Below are 21,244 nucleotides of genomic sequence, written 5' to 3' on the forward strand. Positions count from 1 at the left end.
TTGACAAAACTTGCTGGTTTTACCTCTCCCTATCAGTTTAAGATTTGTATTGGTTCTTAACCAGGAAGTTGCCTGTAACACACAAACCTGCTGTCTGTGTGCTCAGGCTCGGAAGCACCTGTCAAATTTTGTACAGAGCCAAGAGCTTTGATTTCCTGGGCAGCAGCAAAAAGATTACTAAAAATTACTAAAGGCTTAAGTCCACCATCCTATCAAACATTTAAAAAGATTAAATCTGTTTATTATATACTTTTTAAAAAACTTTCAATCTGTTTAAATAAATAATTCTCAGTAGACAACACATGCAGTGTAAAGGGATAACTGATCTTGGGTCACACTGCTTGACTCAGGTCCTCAGCCTGAGCAAACTGCTGATGTTCCTTTTACACGTAAGGTCTAGAGTGGGGGAAAAAAAGCCTTCATTACTGGTTTTGCTGATTCTGTACCCAGGTAGGTTTTTTTATTATTTCCTTGGCTTTTCACCAATGCTATTTAAGCAGAATAAAAATCTAAAGACCCAGCCAAGAAGAAAGAGAGATATTTGAATGCCACTGGTGTGACATTCCCCCTTGGGCCAGTGCCCGTGAACTCTATGAGTTCTACTCATGCCCTATTTTAAAGGCCTAAAGGGCACATAAGCTGTGCAAGGGTCTTCTGAACAAGGCACTACACAGGCTTTTTCCAAAATAGGATGAGTGTGAAAAAATCATAGTGTGGGAAGCTGAATGGCTGGCTTCATCCTTCTGGCCTCCTAGGCCACACTTCCATTTGGTGCATGGATAAGAGATACCTAAACCTTCAGAAAGCTTTCATGTGTCTGAACTACCCTCAAAATCACAGGGAGATAATGAGTTTTACAACTCTCACGTATGTACTGGTTGTAGCCTGGGCTCTCCTGTGGAGCAGAAATCTTCAAGGGATGGTCATGGAATCATTGATTCTATGATGATTCTACAAATCCATAATTCTATAGATGACCTCACAGACTATCTTGTTCCAATCTCCTGCCATGGGCAGGGACACCTTCCATAATCCCAGGTTACTCCAAGCTCTGTCCAAGCTGGTCTTGAACACTTCCAGGGATCCAGGGGCAGCCACAGCTTCTCTGGGTAGCCTGTGCCAGGGCCTCACCACCCTCACAGGGAAGGATTTCTTCCTCATAGCCAATCCAATTCTGCCCTTTGTCTATTTGAAGCTATTCCCCCTTGCCCTGCTGCTCCAGGCCCTTGTCTGAAGTCCCTCACCTGCTCTCCGTAGGCCCTTGAGGCACTGGAAGACTCCAATATAATGAAGACCAAAAGAAAGTGCAGATGAAAACAACCCAGGTGTCCACTTCTGCTGGGATTAGGAGAGTTTCAGGACCTGCCCTGACAGAACTGCATCATGTTTTCAGTGTCTTTGAAAGCAGGAAAATCCCAGTCTTGATCTTGTGCAGATACTGCTGACCTCTCTAGAGCTGCTGCCCCTTGCCACCAGCTGAGATGAAACTTTCTTCATTCCTGGCCACTCTTCAAACTGCTCCTCAGCTTTTCAGAAAGATAGCTGAAACTGCTTGGAAATGTTATATTTACCCATAACAAACTGCTCATCCATTCCTGAGTGACAGTCCTAAGCCACTATATACTGAATCATAGTAACAGCAAAGTCCTGGTGTGCATCTTTTTCACAACAGCTCAACACCAACAGGAGAGCACTCACCACACCTACCTGCCACATTTGTGCTGTGGAAAGGAAGCAGCAGGCACAGAACAGGTAAGTCTACAATCAATTACTTATTTTCATGAACATCTATTAGTTTTGTACATGTTAACTTTGCCTGATGGGCTTTGGAGAGGGGGTGGCATAATTCTAAACCAACAGCGAGATCACATAAAGCTTTATGGATTTTTTAAAAAATCCCTTTTGTTACATTTTTTTGCATGCACTTCTTAGAGTTTCCGTATATATTTCCAGTCTCTGTTCATTGTTATTTATGTTTATGGGTAGTTTGAAGGAGTTATTTCCAATAGAAACTGGAAATACAGAGCAGGAAATTTACTCTCTTTAGAAACCAAATGAAATAGAGGAGGAAAAAAGTAATGCCTGAGAATGATTTTCTTACCTACCAGCTCAGAAAACTGCAGGACATTGAACAGGTATGGAGGAAAAGTGGGTGACAAAGTGCAAGAGAAGCAGATCTGATAAAAAAAAGGCAGGGGTGGGTTAGAAAAGCACTTGGGTTTAGAGACAACTCAGAGGAACACAGGGCTAGACCTGGACGCTGTCACTTCCAAACACCCTTGGCTTGTATATTGGTGGCAGCCACAGTGGACAGAGACATCTAATATCAGTTTCTCTTTAAATGTTGATATTCCAGATGGTATCTCTCCCAGAGGTTTTGGGTTTGCTTGACTACTTCTATTCATTTCTACTTGTGCCTGCAAGCACAGAATTATAGAATCACTGAACATGCTGAGTTAGATGAGACCCAGCAGGATCATCGAGTCCAGCTCCTGACCCTGCGCAGGACTCTGCAAGAATCCCATCCTCTGCCTGAGGGCATTGTCCAAACACCTTTTGAACTCTGTCAGGCTTGATGCTGTGACCACTTCCCCAAGAGCCTGTTCCAGTGGCCAGCCACCCTCTGGAGGACAAACCCAACCTGAACCTCCTCTGACTCAGCTCCAGCCATTTCCTGGACTCCTGTCACTGGTCACAAGAGTGAAGAGATCAGTGCTGACGCACTGCTTCATCTCATGAGCATACTGGAACCACCTTCTGATTTAAGTAGGACACAAACTCAGCACAAACTGAAGTGGAAATCCCTGTAAGATACAATTTCTATCTCCCTTTCCCTAAGGGTGAAAGGAAAGTGGAGAGGGAAGGAGGGTGAAAGAGAAGGAACAGATAGCAGGGAAATTATAGATGAATACAATCTCTAAATCCCAAAGGTTCATCTCAGGGAACAAAAACACCAGTTATGAGGAAAATAAAAAAGATTGTGTGTGCAAAATCACACTTGGTGGTATGATCACTCCCATTATTTCCATATCAAGACACTACATCAAACATCTGTATCTTTTCTCTGCTTTATAGCTGCAAGTTTTATTGCAAACCTTTCATAGTTGTATATACCTGCTAAAAAAAGGAAAAAAAAAAACCCAAAAAACCCAAAACCCAGTGCTTCCATCTGTCTCCTGTTGCTGATAACTGAGAATGGGTTTGATAGCGAGAAAGCCCATGGCAGACCCAGCAGTGCTGCATGGATGCAGCCCATACTGTCAGGCGTTTGTTCTGTCTGAGTAAGAAACAGCTTCTCTCTCATTTCATGTCTGCTTGCTTATCAGGAGCTAGATGCTTTAAAGGCAAAAGTCCCTTTATTACCTGCTCATCTCTCACTCCCATTTGCTTCTCACACAGAAGATTACCTCTTTCAACGTGTTCTTTCCCACTTTTGTTCTCTGCTGAGCTACTGCTTGTCAACATATTTATCTGTTTGCTGCTTTCAGTCAAATAAGTAAAAAAAAAAAACAAGATAAAAAAAGAGCAGGAGGAGGAGAAGCTTCACTGTAGGCACTATATCTGTGTAGCTGGAGAGGGAAACATTGTCAAGTGCCAAGTGATCTGATTCTTTAAATAAAGGGATAAATGAAACAGGAGCATTTGCATGGATCAGCTCATCATGCTGGGGTAAAACCCAGATGCAGATTTGGCCCATCTCCCACCTGTGCTGGCTTCAGCTAGAAACATCTGCACACCCAGTTATAAAGGTAGTGGCTGTTCTGCAGGGCAGAGATCTCCATAGGTTCTAGGTCTGCACTGTGGTTTGGGAAACCACCAAAGTCTTGCATGGCTCAGAGAGAACAGCTCCCAGCCTCATCAAAACTGCTCTTATGCTCATTACAGGTAAAACCTCTTGTATCTGTGCAACCTGAGACACCACCAAGGCTATGGGAAAAATTGGGAACTGGGCTCACATCCCAAATGTCATGGTTTGACACTGGCGCAATGCCAGCGCCCCCATGAAAATGCACCTTCCTCAAATAAATGCTGTGAGATGTTATCAGGAACAGAGCAGAGCAGGCCCAAGCTTAATAACAAAGGAAAAAAAAAACTTTATTAAACTACTACTACTACAGAAAACACATAAGCTAAATCCAGGATGAAGACCTTTTAAAACACCCCTCCTCCTCCCAATTCCTAAAACACCCACCATGAAACATCACCCGGGATTCCTGATCAAATTATCACCCTTCAGATAATCAATACTCAAACTATCAAGGGAGAGAGAAGTCTCTCTTGCACCACAGACCCCCCAGGATACACAGTTGCCACCTCCTGTGTTTCCCTGTCACACATGGCAACCACCCAGAGAAAATCTGCCAGTGTGCCACTCTCCTTTCCATGTCACAGTGCTCTCACCACCGTGCATGGACAGACTGCTCATAGGGCTCCTTTAAGGATGCTTTGCCACAGACCCAAAGATACAACAGTTCAGTTTCTCATCCTGGGACTACAGTCCCCCCCATTTTCCCCTGGGGCCAAGGGTCCAAGAACAGAAATCATCTTCTTCCTGAAGACAGAGGGCATCACCATTCCCTCCTCAGCTTTCCTCTGTTCTTGCCATTCCTGTGCTGTTGGAAGCTGAAGCAGGTCTCCTTGGGTCACCACTGCATCCCCCTAAAATGCAGTCTCTATTGCAGGAGATTTTGGTTCAGTCCATGGCTAACAAGAAAAGTCCAGACAAAAGCTACTTCATCATCTCCTCCCACCTAAATATTCCTTCTTCTAACCTCTCAGGTCCCGGACTGTCTCTCTTCCACTACAATTCAAGGAGGAGTAATATTTTACAAAGCCCTCATTTCCCGGAAAGGGTTAAAAGTTCAGACTCCCTGGACAGCTGATATCTCTGTCCAGCATCCCATCTCCCACGCTGTGCACTATCCCCCCCCCTTTCTCCTTCTCCTCTGCTGGCAAATTTCCAGGTGCTGCCAGGCTCTCTGTCACTTTCCCTCTGCGGAGGGGACAAAGGCATCTCCACTTCTCTCCACCCTTCCGTCCAGGAGCTGGCTCAGTTCCAGACCCTCAGCCCCTCAGCCTACCTGGACAAGGCCGCGTGGCTTCCCCTTCCCCACCCAGCCTGAGGCTGGGCAGGGGAGAGTCTGCACTCTCTGCTGACCGGAACTAAAAGAGACAGTTCTCCTGGGAGTTCTTGCTTTTAACCCCCTGTGTTCTCAGAGGCGTGTCCATACTTTCAGTGGTCACTCCAGGTGCCAATATCCAAACCTGGCCACTGATTGGTTTGACCCAACTTCCTGGAAAAAAATTCACTTCCATGTCAAACCACGACAGCTTGGCAGGCAGTTTTGAAGCACTGGCCTTTACCTTTGACTTTTCCAACAGATACAAAGAGGGTTTTTTCAGTTTTCAAAATCCTTTGGGAGTAGTCAGAGATGGTATACCAGAAATTCATTGCTGAGTCATGCTAAGACTCTTCAGCAGAACCAAATATTCATGTTTCCCATTCATTAATTAAGGCTAATAATAATTTAGCAGTCCCTTGATATGACACACTTCTCTCTATACGCACAGTTCTTCTCACAATCTCCCCATCTCTGCTTCCCTTCCCACGCTTGTCTTGGTGTTTGTGGTTCTTTTTCCCATCTCTGTGTGGTACTGACAGGTGCTACAGATATGCTTGAATTTGTGACAACCTTGTTAAATCAAAACGAATCACTTCTTACATTCAGAGATCTGCTTCACTGAAATAAACAGGGAAGTATTTTCCTGTACAAATCCTGGTAGCTGCAGCACTCTCGATGCCATTATTTGCATTAGAAGGAACACACAGGAGCAGCCTCTCAGCAATGATGAGCTTCTACTCCCTGTGCTACGGGGCACCACAGAGATGAGATGAAGAGCTGTTTTAAAGTTGTCTAAAAAATACCAACCCCAAATAATTTTTCCAAGTTTGCATTAAGGTTTTTACAAGTTCATATTTTCACTTTAGCTCAGTTGTTCTTATTTTTGATTCCAGCTGATTTGTTAATCTTTAATTAAGACCTCTTGGGCAAAAGGAAGAGACAGAGCAAGAACACATGTTTAAATAGATAAGAGAAACTAATACGTGGGCTGGAATATTGATCACTCAGGTTTAAATTCATTTGATATTGATAGAAATAACACTCGCAGAATTGGCAAGAAGGTGTTCTTTTCTAGAAGGCTGTTCATGATGAAAATCACACAGAGGGAGATGGTAAAAGCAAAGGGTGCTTCAGCCACAGTAATAAAAAAGCAGTGACTTCAGCAGGAGATGGACTGAGCCCTAATTGATGCAACACATGCAGAGAACACAGCACATAATTTCAATATTGTCTTGCCAGCCTACCCAACAGATACTGAGCAGACCCCAGCATCATCTTCTTTAATGCAATATTTATCAAGAAGCTATATTTTTCAAAGGAGATATTTATTGACATCTTGTTGCCTGGCTGAACTGCAGCATGCAGATGTTGTATATATTTCAAGGAGAATGTCATCATTATGAAATAGGGCACAATGTTAACTCTCTCTTTTAAATTAATATTCAGTTGTTTGTGGTTTGCATTGCTCATCACTGTGAACTGTCACCTCGGAAGCTCCTTTCTCAGGGCTGGATACATTCCCCTCCTGCTCTGCTTCCTTAGAGTAACTCTGAGCATGCAGGTCAAAATTCATGCTGAGAAACAAGCCAGGAAAATGCCTATGCACCACTTGCCTTCTCCAAATACAATGTTTTGAGACATAAATGATGAATTGGGCTTGCACTGACACTCAGCACTGGGGCGAAACTCACCCCTTATGATGAATTGCCTCCTGGAGAATTTTCTGTGATGGTTATCATCAGCCATGGTTCCTTTCCTTGTACTTGCTGCATTCCAGCATGAATCCTGACACGGTTAAGGGATGACGTCAAGCAGATTTCAATACTCTCTGGACCTTGATCTTTTTGTTCTTTATTTGCATAAAAAGTGTGGTTATTAGAATAGCTGTGATTGGAATTTTTTTAACCCTGATTATTCCCAGACAAACCAGGACAAATATGGAACAAACTGTATTATGAGTTTCCTTTCTTTCAGTTTTTTCAAATATACTCAGTTGTTTATCCTTCACAGCACAGAGCTTCAGGGAAGGTCAGGAAGGCCCAAACAAGTCGATAATAACAGGCAGGTGTGCAAGGGGTATGTCCTGCAGACATAGACATGCTATCAGCTTTGTAGCTGGTAGAACACGTAGCAAAACAAGTTCAGGATTTTCAGGTAAGTCCTTTCCAACCTACATTTTTTGCCTGAATTAATTAACAAATTTTTGATGTGCCAGTGTGTATGCTTCCTAGTACATAATCCAAATGCTAATAATTTCCGTACATTTCTGTGGTTTTAACTTGATCAGTTCCCAAGGGTTTCCTTCCACTTATTGTCTACCTGCTGAAAGAAAGCTCTACCCTTCAGTGTTTATGAAATTGTACATGGCAGGCAAGGAAAACTGAAAGGGACCAGTGAGAAGCTGAATCAGAATGGGTGAAGGAGGTAGGAGCTGTCAGCAGTGAAGTAAAACAATAATTGAATCTTAAAAGCTCAGTGCTACAGTGCTATAACTGATAATAAAATGTTCTTTTAGTTGTCTCAGTAGTCTAAATTACTGCTAATCAAGTTTGATTTCAATAGCCTTAAAAATAGGAACTTACAATAGATTTCAGAATAACCAACATATTAAACAGTAACATTTATGCATTTGCAAAGATCTGCAGAAGCTGATTCAGACTGGCATTTAGTCAGTAATTTTCAGCCAAAGGTCATAGACTACAAAATTATTATGCTGGGAACCTCTGAACCTATTAGTGAAATGGAATTGGGTTCCCTCCACTTGTGCACCTCTTGTTCTACCCTCAAGCTGAGGACACCAAAAACCAATGAGCCACTTAACAACATTCATTGCTGAAAGGATTTTAGGGAGGATGAGGAAAATTACATCTTAGGAGCACCATGGGGACACCTGGACAACACCACAGGGGCTGAGGGCTGCAACCCCCCACCCTCTCCTAAAGCACTGGTTCTTTCAGAAGTCAGGGCCCTGCTCCTGCACCTGGGCTGGCATCTGGCACTGCCTGGATAGAGTGGTGGAATCTGATTGAACTGCTTGGGTACACATGAAAAATGCAGTGGGATGGATGTTCATGTGCCAAGATTGGGGTGCATTCCTGGGTGTTGCTTAGCAACTCTGTACATTCACTCCATGGACTGCTGATGGTCACAGAACTGCCCGGCTCCATCACGTAGGGCTGCTCTGCAGAAGAGTAAATACCATTTTCATCTGTGCCTGGTCTTTCACAGATCCATAAAAATTCATGAAAGAACACACTTTTATGCATTTGACTTCTAACAGTTGGGAAAGTTTACAAATCTTTGACTCTAATGCGAGAAAAAGGAAGACATTAAACTTTGTCCCTGAAATGGTAGTTCAAGCCTGAGGCTTTGGTCTAAGGATAACACTGGAATTCCATGGCAAGTCCTTATGAAAAACCTTCAATCTCAACCTGGAATTCAAAAATCCAGCTCAATTATTCTTGGCATTCTGCTCATTCCCAATGAGAAAGATGCAGCTGAATTCCCATCCTCTCTGGCATACACAGAGCACTAATGGTGTTACACAGGTATTATCCTGACCAAAATCTCCTCCTGCAACCTCAACAGAAGAATTTGGCTGTCATCTCTATCCACTCAGTTGGAATCCATCAATAGCTGTTGCAGAAAGAGGGAAGAAAATGCTATTTATGTGATGTGTGCTTTCTAAACTGGCATTTTACAAGTTCATTATGTTAATCAAAATGAACAAAAAAATGACTACAAGTTGCCTTTGGTAAAGATTTTTGACCCCACACTGTTACAGCACCTTCTCCAGCTACACCAGCATCTGCCATTCTCATGGACCATCTCAGAAGTCTCCTCCTCACAAGTATTTTTCCCCAAATGAGACCAGCCTGGACTGTGCATTACATCCAGCCTCTGCCAGACATCATCTGCAAGGAGCAAATCTCCCTCATGTTCCACTCAAAGCTGAATGTCTACCACTGAAGCAAAAACTCATATTAAAGGTTAAAACAACACACACCAGGACAGCCTGTGCCCCTTGAGAGGGAAATGTCTGCTTGAATTCAGGTTCATAGCCTTGTTCCATTTTATTACAAAGGCTTGAAACCAAGCACAGCATAAAGTATTTCAGTAAGGGCCCTTCTTACTCAAAGAACAAAGTCCTCCTGGTATTTTATAATTTTGTGCATTAAAAAAAAAAAAACTAAGAGCAATTAATTCAAGGGTTATTTAAGTATTATTGAAGGGGGGAGATTAAACATATTTTGCTGTAATGACTTAATTTGGATAGGAAAAAAGTTAATAAACTGCAACCTGTGCAAGTTTTTGAGAGAGGTGACTGCTTTCTAGGTGTCATTTAAGCATAGTCCCACTTCTAATAGCATTCTGTGAGAACAAATTCAGACTACAAGAGAAGAAAGAAAGTTAAAATAAATTTTAAGAAGAGATCCAGAAACTTCATTTCTACTCTCTTCACTTGTTAAACTCAGTATCTAAACAGGAACAACCCCCCAAACCAGAGTGTCTCTGTCTTCCATCAGAGGATTCAGTAACAGTTGTAAAGGACACTCTGAATACCAACCACACATGGAACCCAAGAACCAATTGCTGATCCAATGAAAATACTAATGACAAAAGCAATTAATTAGAATCTCAATTTAAAATTATGAAACAAGTTGTTATGAGGTTACCAACTCCAAGTTGACCACTTAAAGTGTGTTTCTCAGAGCAACAGCTTGGAATTCCAGGTAAAACAAAAATATGCAATACTAATATATCAAAATTAAAATGAAATATTTTCACTTCACTGACAAAAAAGTTCTAGTTTTTATTCAAATATATTTGCAATTTCTAATTTTTCAATGAACTTTGACACATCAATCTTCTATAGAAGAGAAATGCTAAACTTCAGATAATTCTTATAAATAACACATTGTACATACACATTCTATTGTTAAGACTGACGGCTGTTTTTTACTGCAAGGTTTGCTGTCATCCTTCTCTTTTTTTCTTATTTCTTTTCAGTGCAGAATTATATTCATAGCATCCTGCATCCCACAGCACTGAAAACACCAGTAACGCTGGACCAACAATCCTTCACAACAAAGCCCTGGACCCAAAAAGGTCATTTTTCCAGTCACAGGCTGAAAACCCTTGTACCAACAGGACATATTTAATTTGTGGCCTCAGTCCCTTGCAGGAGATATGAACAGAAATGTTCAATGAGCCAGGTCATGCAATGGAGTACACGACCTTTGCTTTGGCTCCTCACTATTGTGACACACACAGGAAACATTTTCCTCCTGCTCCAGGCTACAACAGTTCAGAGACCTGTGAGGTAGGACAGTGGCACATTTCCATGTTCATAACGCACCCAAGGAAGTTCTGTTCCATTGCCTTTCAGTTTCCCTAAGTCCATGGATACCAGGAAGCACATTTCTCATAGCAAATCACAATATACACTCACGGGCAGAGTGTGACTTAGCATCCTTTAATAGCCCTCTGCTAATCCTAGAAATTAAGTATGGTTTTAATAGTTTACTCAATGCTTGCCAGGAATGCCTTTGACCTCTCTGTCCCTCTTATACCTCTTTTCCCAGCCCTTCTGAATCCCCAGGCACCCACCAGATACCCCACAGCATCTCACTTTGCACAGTCAGCACAGCCACAGGTAACCAATGCTAAGAGATATCACAAACACAAAAAAATCAGTAACATCCTAAGGGGAAGACAACTAAATTAATACTGGTTTTGTCTTCTTGTACAGGCAAACATGCTCCAGGTAGACACAATCAGAGGCAGGTAAACAGAGGCTTTGACAAACACAAGAATCCTGGGTGATGGGAAAACCTCTGTCCCTGCCTGACACCTCCACTCTGTAGACCCTGGGAAGAGTCAGGTGTGATGAGCACTGTGGGGTGCCGGGTTTCAGCTTGCAGCAGGTGATCTTAAGTCAGCTTAGATTGGGAAAAATCCCCAGCAGGGTCATTTAGCCATCCACTCATTTCATAGGAGGAAAACACTGAATGCAAGTGTATCCTGGAAAATGACAACCTCTTTATCTTCATTCATTTTGCCACAGATATAGAAGCATGGCAAGCATCACAGAAGCTTACACACGCTGTTTTAGCAGTGTTCACTCTTTCAGAGTGGGATGGGCTCTCACTGCACTGTCCATGGTTAAGTAACCAAGGCTTTACCTCCTATTGCTATCTTATAAAAAGTAAAGTAAAAAATCAAAATTCACTATGCGTAGGAAGGAGTGACAGACCCACAAAGCATATGAAGGCAAAAGAGTTGTCTTTCAAATGTTGAAAATTATATTGATTTCTGTTGACTGGTTTTGTTCATTATGTGCTTGGGAATATTCTCTGCTGATCCCAATGCAGAGCTGTAGCTGTGAATTTAAGCAGACTCTATTATACTGACAGAAAAATCACATCCTTAACCTTAGATCCCCAGAGGCACAATTATTAACCTTTGGGACAGCTTTTAAAGAGCAGTTTGTGGATAGAAAATGGCAGCTTTTAGCTTGTAATGCAGAGCTGAACAGAAAATGATATTCTCATGTGTCAAAATCGGATGGGGTAGGCAGACCCCCCACCTCAGTGAGTAGATCAGCTTCTCCACAGAGTTCAGTGAGGGCTTAAAAGAAATTTCTGTGATGCCCTATTGGATTGCCACAGGCCCACTGATTCAAACCTTTTCAGACATCCTAAGGCATTTCCATTAGACTGATAAAGCAATTTCTACATTTATCCACATGCTCAAGAGATGGGAGATTTTTAAAGCTAAATGATCGCTCTCTATTAGATTTGCATCTTCTGATTTCTTTCCCCTGGAGACTAAACCTTAAAGCTTTCTTCCCTTTTGGAAATAAAACTTTCCCAAGATGGGAGTCAGAGTGCAGCACTCCTGTCTATACAGTTGTGATAGGAAGAGGAGAAGGACAGGAGATGTAAACCCCTCACCCTCAAGCCTGCAAAAGCAGCACATGTTATCCCACATTAGAGAGGTCCAGGCTAAGAATCAGTTCACTAAAGAGAAAAATTGATTTTTTTTTAGACCTTTTTATGTGAAATGATCCAAGGAGATGCTCCACTGTCTATACAAGTGCAGGAGTTAGTGGGATGGATCTTTCCTTGCCTGGCAGCATGTGTTCAGTGTTGGGGGAAAATTTCATATAGTGGAAAAGCTTAATTCTGTAATACTTTTAGCTTTTACCAATTTCACCTACCTAAGCCTCACTTGTGTCAGGAATGCTGGGGTTGGAGGGGAAAGAATGGATTCACTTTCCTTCTGAATTGAGGAAGATATAAATTATAATTAAGATATTCCTTCTTTAAGGTTTTCCTCAATGTGCTGGCTAGGGATTGATGGAAAGGAACTTACTGGGAGCCAATCTCATGCACGGAAGCTGGGCTGATGGGGGAACAGAGGTGTGGAGCATGGGCCAGCCCAGCAGCCCCATGAGGCTGGGAAATGCTCTATCCTCAGCTGTAACACAGAGCTGCAGCATCACAGCCAGAGCTCCCAAGAAAACTTGTCCTATCACCATCAGCATGTTCCATTCTGTGAATTATGACCAGCCTGAGGACATGAATGCAGCTGTTTTGAAGTGACATGAATTCCCAATTCTAGGACGGTATTCTCAGCTCAATCCTTTACCAGCTGTGCCCAGTATCCTCCACTGATTCATGGATTTCTTCCCCTTTTTATTTTTTTTTTTTTTTTTTAGTTATCATTATTCTCAACCTTCCTTCCTTCTCTCACCATCTCTCACCATGCCAGGTCCAGAACTGCACCTGTGAAATCAGTTCAGTCTCTCCTGTTTCCCTGCTCACATGCCCAGCTGCTGCCTTAAGCTCTCTCCACATGGGGCATTACTACTAAAACATGGTTTTATAAGCTGTTCCCTATCCTTCCAGTTTATAATCATGAGCTGAAACAAGCTGAAACACAGGGGTTAAACTGAGCACATAAACAGTAGCCAAGCAAGTGTGTCCTCATCACCCTCAAACCACCACAGGTCTTCTCTATTTATCAGAGAGAGAAGACTTGTTTTAGGTGCTAAGCCATCAGAAAAAAAATTCAAATATAATTTAAACAGGTTTTTAGATAATCTATTACTTCTTTAAACATAAACCAGCCCAATGATGAATACACAAACATACACATCAAAATTGCACAGTGCAATTTTTTCACTATGCACAACAAAATAATTCATACAATGATTGGAGACTAATATTAAGGCAAATTATTAATTTAATTACAAATAGCACTGCTGTAAGTAAAAGAAAACCCCACTCACTAAATAACCTGGGAACATAATTATTTCAAACACATCCCATGGGGCTTATTTCATCATCCTTTCATGACCTCAGAGCAGATCATGTAAAGAAAATGGACCATGTGTTTTCCCACAGAAATGTAGCTATCCAATTCCTTTCCACTTTCTTTCACCTAATGCTACTGAAAAGCATAAAAATCACTCAAGATCATGAATAATAATAATAAAAAAAAGCCATCTCATCCTGCCTTATTTCTTCCTGGAGCTGATGGATAAAGTTATTTGAATCCTTAAGGATGAATCTGGGTGGGAAGGTAGTGAACACATGAATACAGTGGGAGTAGTTGGCCAAAACAGCTATCCCTGTGTGGGGCAGCCAAGGGTTAGCAATCAGTGTGGGAAATGGGACAGCAGTGACTGTGTGTAAGGCAGGAGCAGACATTTGTACCTGTGTACAGAGAGGAAAACCAGACACCAGGGACCAGCTCAATGACCCAGCACACAAATGGCACCTGCACGTTCAGCATCAGGAAGAACATCACTTTGAAAGCAGCTGTAAACATCTAGGTAGAGAACCTTTTCTTTATGGAGAAACCTCTGTGGTTCCCTGAGATCTGAGATTACCAAATCTCAGTTTGGATGCCAGTTTCCTGTTTGACTGCAGTTTCTGTGTGTGCAAATGTCAAAATGGAGAGGCTTATGCACTTGTACATCAGCAGTGGTTTTGACTTTCCCACTGGAAATCCTTTTTGTCCAAAAGCTGCCCTAAAGGTCAGAAATCAATGCCACATTCTCAGGGGGTTGGAGTTAAAATTGTGTTATTGCCCAGCTCCCCACTTTGGAATAGCCACTGGGTGCAGCAGAAAGCCTGACACAAGCTCCTGCTGGGATCCCACATGGAAATCATGTTCTTTGGAGCAAAAATAATCCCACCATGATTGACCTGGGAGAAATGCAAGAGCCACACAACATTTACAGAGGCCATACAAAGTGCACTGAATAACACAGAGGTGCTCAACACCTCACCAACCAATCTGCAACAGTGGAAACAAGTTACCCAAAAATTCCGTGGATTTCATCTGCCAGTGAAATTCCAAATGAAACTTCTACTTTGAGAATTTGGATGTGCTCTGCAGCACTAGCTGGTATTGACAACTACATAAATCTCCACATTTGATCCTGAAAGGCTCCTTCATTTTTTTTTAGCTGCTCTCAGTGGGGAAGAGCCTGTGCAGCACTCACCACCTGGCAAGTGACACAGCACCCATGGCTCTTCTTGTTCAGGAGAAAAGACAAAGGGAATTTAGCAGATTTTAAACTGCAAATTCTAACAAGCAGCCACTCACGTTTGCATTAGCAGGGGGATGTTTTAACCTCACAAAGACAGTCCGTGCTGGGGACAGGGGTCCTTCAACCAAACTGAAGCCCAGAACTGCAAGAGCTCAGCAGTTGTGCATTTTGATGTCATGCAGCAATCTGGCCCCAATTCATCAACTCAGTTGTTTCCTGTTTATCAGATTAATTAAATACTGAAATTTGATTTTAAATTGATGTTTTAATTTTCAAGCTGTATTAGATTTCCCTTATGTTCAGAATATAAAATATTATTCTTTAGTCGTGTTTTAATCAAAGGAAAATAAGGAATATCCAGGAATCTGTTCTTAACTCTACATTTAAAAGACTGGGAAAACATTAAGAATGTGGGTGAAGCAAAAGTTCAACTACAGGAGGAAGATTAGGAGGAAAATAAATTCATATTCCTTAATCTAGTAACTAGCCAAGGAGATTTTTAATAAAAGGACACACAAAGGGGAGTTACATGCTAAATATGATGTTGAAAAGAAATCCTACACTTGTGCTCTAAGTAGGAAGTGAACTAGAAGGAAACTGAGCACTAGTGCACATTTTAAAAGATACCAAGGGATGTTTCCAGTGTGGGTGTGTGGGTTTTGCATGGCCTGGTTTTTGGTAGCAGGGGTCCACAGAGATGGCTTCTGTGAGAAGCTGCTGAAGCTTCCACCATGTCTGGCTGAGCCAGTCCCTGATGGCTCTGAAGATGGACATGCTGCTGGCCAAGACTGGGCCAATGAGAGAGGTTGGTAACGCCTCTGTGATAACAGAATTGAGAAGAAAATCAAAGTAAAGTGGGGCACAGTTTTTTCCTATCCAGAGAAGAGGAGGAGGTGAGAACATGTGAGGGAAACAACATGGAGACACCATGGGCAGTGGAGAGGGAAGGGCAGGAGGAGCTCCAGGGGCCAGAGCTGAGATTCCTCTGCAGCCAAGGTGAGACCATGGTGAGGCAGCTGAGCCCCTGCAGCCCCTGGGGATCCACGGGGAGTGCAGAGATCCACACACAACTCCTGGGGATCCACAGGGAGTGCGGAGATCCACCCACAACCCCTGGGGATCCACGGGGAGTGCAGAGATCCACCCACAGCCCCTGGGGATCCACAGGGATGCAGAGATCCACCCCCAGCCCCTGGGGATCCATGGGGATGCAGAGATCCACCCACAACCCCTGGGGATCCACGGGGGATGCAGAAATCCACCCACAATCCATGGGGATCCACAGGGATACAGAGATCCACCCACAACCCCTGGGGATCCACAGGGATACAGAGATCCACCCACAACCCCTGGGGATCCACAGGGATGCAGAGATCCACCCACAATCCATGGGGATCCACGGGGGATGCAGAGATCCACCCCCAGCCCCTGGGGATCCACGGGGGATGCAGAGATCCACCCCCAGCCCCTGGGGATCCACGGGGGATGCAGAGATCCACCCCCAGCCCCTGGGGATCCACGGGGGATGCAGAGATCCACCCACAATCCATGGGGAAGGTGTCCATGCTGGAGCAGGTGGATGCCTGGCTGAGGCTGTGACCCAGTGGAAGATTCAGTGGAGAGAGGGTCTTGCTTCCAGGCTGGAGCAGCCTGGCCTTGGAGGACTGCACCCCATGGAAGCGTGATCCACGGCACAGCTGTTTTGGGAGGACTGAGAGAGAGATTGGAAACACTCTGGAGAAGTTCACGGAGAACTGCCTCGTGAGAGATGGACCCCACAGCCAAACAGGGGAAGGATTCCTCTCCCTGAACAGCAGAAGAAAATCTTGGGTTTTTTTGACTGACCAAAACCCCCACACTACCTCCCTGCACTTTTGGTGGGAAAGAGGGAGGGGCTGGGAGGAAAAAACATGTTTTTGAGGTATTTTACTTCACTTCTTATTATTCTCCTCTGATTGTGATAGTAATAAAATCACTTTGTACCTTTGAGTTGTGCCTGTTTTGCCCTTGGAGTGTTTTCTTCTGGTCCTTATCTCAACTCATGAGCCCTTTGTTAAATTTTTTTGTTTCCTCTGCCCAGCTGTAGCAGGGGAGGATGAGTGATCGACTTTCATGGGTGCCTGGCACTGGGCCAGCACCAAACCACAACAGTGGGAACTCTACACCTTTAGTCTCGGTAGTCAGAACGAATTAGCTGTTAACAGGCGTGGCTGTCATCATCTTGTCATACAGCACCCCAGGTTCAGCAGCCAGTGTGGGAGAGGGGGAGCAAGGTGAAAGTCTTACAGCTGGAAGCCCAGATGTTAAGGGACCTCCGTGTGAGATGCTCAGTGTAAAAACAAAGAGAAAAATTAATCTACACTGCACCAAACTGGGCACTTCAGGATGACTTCGCAAATATTGATGGTGAAACTACAGAAAGCACCTCCAACATCCCAAGAGCAGCAGCAGAAAAGACAGATGGACTGTCTTAGGACTTCTTAAGGACTTAAGATGTACTTACGTACAGCTTTAAAATGATCAAGGTCCCCTTTCAGCCCTACTTAAGTCTTCCACTCTCTTCTCAGATAAGGCGTCAGTTCACTCTGTGCCTCAGCTCTTCTGCTCTAAAATGGACTCAATTTTCTTCTGCCAGCACTGCCTGTCTCACCTGGATGTCAGTGCAAGCTTGTGCCACACCACCCACCTGTACATTAGGAAGTCTATTTTCTGAGCAATAGACATGTGAAAGAAGGTATTAGCTAAAGAGACACAATGTCAAATGTTATGATTGGAATTACACAGACAGCACCTGGCTGTCAGCAATGTCCCCACTGAGGCCAGCTGGAACTCCTGTCTATTTGTGCCTGGAAAATCTCCACTGGAAGACATGGCCTGAAAATCCATAGAATCATAGAAGGATTTGGGTTGGGACGTACCTTAAAGACCACTTAGTTCCTACCCCCTGCCATGGGCAGGGACACCTCCCACTAGACCAGGTTATGGTTTATATGTTTGAGTAAATGGATTCCAAGTCCCTGAAGATGTAGGTGAGGAAAACAACATAGAAATCTAACCTTGAATCTTCTCTATCTTAGGGCACCATGTTTTCCAAGGGGGCTTCAACTCATCTCCTTCGTGTATATTTACAAAACTGCTCACTTGTGCACATTAAACTGGATTTGGGACTGTTATTAGGCTATTTTCAGGACAGGATTTAGAGTTTACATTAGAAGATTTCAGTTTAGAAAATAAATCAGATAAGCAGAAAAGAAGTCAAGGAATATATTTTTTCATTGCATTAGCCTGCAGCAATTTCTGTTTCAATATAAAAAAAGAAAACTATCACAACTCATTGATGCAGAAGTGTATAGGTAAATGTCAGTGCAAGTACAGTACAAATCTCTCCTAATATCATTTGATGTGAAAAAAAATACTGATTTTTCTGGCTTTTAACTTCATAGAGGTCTGTGATTTCATAATGATGTTTAACTCAGGAAATTAAGAGAGAAGATAGGTGCACTTAGAGAGGGTTAATAGGCTCACCATAGATAATGCAAAAAGATGCTGCCAAAACCATAATAGAGGCAGATCATTTAAAATTTGATAGGATCATTTAAGACCAAAGGCAATACACATGAAAGACAGTCCAATGTTTGCCCAGTAAACAGAATAATGATAAATTGGCCTTGTGAACACAACCCAGGTGCAGATGTAGTTTAAGGGATGATATAACAGCTCTCTGTCCAGAGAAGCAATTGTTTTCTTTAGAGATTTGGCTTTGTTACAGGCAGTTTTAGAAATGCACAGAACAGGTAAATCCAAACAGCCACAGAAAGGGGAATGATGCAGCTGCAAGCGGGGAGTTCAGGACAATCTCTAATTTAGTTTAGATATCAGGAAGAATTTCTTGACTTACAGGTTTGTGAGGCACAGGTTGCCCAGAGAAGTTGTGATTGCCCCATCCCTGGAAGTGTTCAAGGCCAGGCTGGATGGGGCTTGAAGCAACCTGGGTTAGTGGAACGTGTCCCTGCCATGGCAGGGGTGGGAATGAAATGAGCTTTAAAGTTCCAGAAGCTCAAACCGTTGTGTGGTGCTGTGAGGTCACAGAAGTGTCCTGGCTGGTGATGCACTGGAGAGTCTTCCAGGTGCTCTCAGGGAAACCATGCTTACCACATAAGGGTGCTTCTGCCTTTCAAGCAATGGCTTCTTTTCAAAATTACAGATCCTATTAAATCACACAGAAAATGAGAAGAATGTAATAATCATGAGCACTTTTAGGATACATCACTGATTAATAAGCCACAGCAAAGCACTGGGTTCCCTGTGAGCTGAAGTATCACCCCACTCTTCATATCTGCCCCTGTGTACAACACACAACAGAAATGCTGGTGAATTTTTGTCTTTACTTACATTTTGGGCAAGTCTGCTCAATGACCATTCAGTTAAAAGTAAGAACAGCCCAGTGCACAGGCACATCCCCATAATCCAGGTCTGTGATGCCAAACCTGCAAGTCCTTTGATAGCACTGCCCTTCACTCTGGAGATTGGGAAACTCTCTTGGTATTAGCTTTTTTTTTTTTTTTTTCCTTTTATGCCTTTTCATTTGTGGTAGAGTCTCCTCACCTCACAGATGGGCATGTCATAATAGAACTTGTCTCCACCCACATTACTCCAGCAATTAATTTTACACCTAAGCAACTTGGCAAAAAACATCTTGTTTCCAGCCCTGGTGAGACTCATCTCCAGGTTTGTGTCCTTCACTGAGCCATTGCAGATGTGTGCCACAGCCATCACAAATGGGACTGAAGGCGGGAGGCCAGAGCTCAAGAGGCAGCAGGGAACACACCTGCCCCGTCCTGGCAGCCCACATCGGGGCAAAGCTTGTTATACTCTCCATATTTTTATCCCTTTATAAATGAAAAAAAAAGAAAAAAAAGCATCTTCCATGAGCCTGGTTTAGTGTAACTTCTCTCTTCAAAACCATTCAAACCATAATGAGCTCCTCAAGGAAGATCCTCTGAGTTAACTAAAAGATAACATAATAGATAAATTAACAGCATTACAACCCTAAAGGGACAGTTTCTTTCAGAATTAAGTCAGTCTATTTTATTAAGCTTAACTCATTTTCAAGGAAAATATTTTTGAAGGGAGAAATGAGTGATATAAAATATAAGTTTCCATCAAAGAGGTAATATAATTGTTCAGTATAAGGAGAAAAGAAAGAAGCAATAGTAGCAATTTTAATGGCACTGACATTGAATCAAACTTGAGCTTGACAAACCTTGGAAAAACATAATGCTATAATAATAAATATTTAAATTGTATTATCCATTGGGAATCAGCCTCTCTTATACTGTGCATATCTCAGATGTTTTGTCACTTCTGTATGATTGTTGCTCTACATAAACAGCTCCATGTCAGAATTTACTCCTGATTTTTCTCTCTGCCCCTTGTACAGCTGAGACTTTGCTTCCAGGTCACAGGTCTGGGAGAAAGGAAACCATTCTCACCACTTTCTAGGTGTTCAAATAGCTGAAATCCTCATTTATTTGTCTACTCTGAAGTGAGTATTCTAACGAGGAAAATACGAAATCAGCAAAGAAAATCGTCTTGTGGTTTCGCAGCAGGATGAAATTCTGGCCACGTGGAAGTAATGACAAGGCTGCTTTTAAGTTTAGCACAATGAAATTTCCAGCCTTTATAGCTAAACCTGAAGCTTTAAAACACAGAATGACCTGGGCTTATGAAAACTGAATTATTGTTATTTAGGTTTGATGCTTATAACATTAGTCATTTCTTCAATGTATGCTCATTCAAAACCTGAAATTTCTAAACAATGGCCTATTTACCCTCTATGTTTATTTATGTAAACATATATCATTTTCCTATTCAAAGATAGAACTCATTTTTCCAGTAATGCTCTCTCCTCTATCATTTTTGTGAAAATAACTATCCAGTAAAGCGAAAAGGGAAAAAATTTATTCTGAAAATAATTTCTATTTTTCAACAGAATATTTAAATCAATCTGATGTGTCACCTGGAGTAAAGTCAGAAATCTCAAATCATGATATGTGGCAAAGCACCTCCAACACTGCTGGGAGCACCCGTTCTCACATGACAAATCTGCATAAGAGGCTTTGAAGGAGAACAAACATATCTAAATCAGGGAAATCACAGCTCCTGACCTCAAAAAGGTGCACACCTCCATAAACTCAATAATCCCTACCAGTATCCTCTGCTCTCTGGGCCTCCTGGAAAAACCTATGGGCTCCAAGGTTAATTTCTCACTCAAGTCCAAGGGTAGAGCAAGCTCCAAGCAAGAGAAGAAACTTTGTATTAAACAGAGAGTTTGGAGTGGCCAGGCTCTTTAAAAGGGCATGGTCTTAGCATGGCAAACAGGAAACCTGCATTTTTGAGTGGACAATCAGATATATAGAATCCTAGAATGATTTGGGTAGGAAGGATCTCCAAGCTCATTGTTACAAAACCCCCAGCGATGGGCAGGAACAGCTTCCATTAGAGCAGAAGCCCCATCCAAGCTGGCCATCAATACACTCCACACTTGGTAGCAAAC

General features: G+C 42.7%; 1 protein-coding gene and 1 long non-coding RNA gene across 3 annotated transcripts in view; one reads left to right on the forward strand and one right to left on the reverse strand.

The window, feature by feature from the left end:
• The window catches only part of FSTL4 (follistatin like 4), a 315,751-nt gene extending 297,018 nt beyond the window's left edge, over positions 1-18,733 (reverse strand). For both annotated transcript variants that reach the window (XM_053956322.1, XM_053956321.1), the window contains exon 1: positions 18,587-18,733. The gene's annotated coding sequence lies outside the window, so the exon portion shown is untranslated. The remainder of the gene's footprint in view (positions 1-18,586) is intronic.
• A 574-nt stretch (positions 18,734-19,307) lies between these two features.
• On the forward strand, positions 19,308-21,011 carry LOC128795778 (uncharacterized). The gene is made up of 3 exons (XR_008433634.1): positions 19,308-19,416; positions 20,129-20,233; positions 20,681-21,011. It is a non-coding gene; the product is annotated as an uncharacterized LOC128795778 (long non-coding RNA).
• The last annotated feature ends 233 nt before the right edge of the window (positions 21,012-21,244 follow it).

Source organism: Vidua chalybeata, chromosome 15 (assembly GCF_026979565.1).
Source record: "Vidua chalybeata isolate OUT-0048 chromosome 15, bVidCha1 merged haplotype, whole genome shotgun sequence".
In the NCBI taxonomy this organism is placed as follows: domain Eukaryota; kingdom Metazoa; phylum Chordata; class Aves; order Passeriformes; family Viduidae; genus Vidua; species Vidua chalybeata.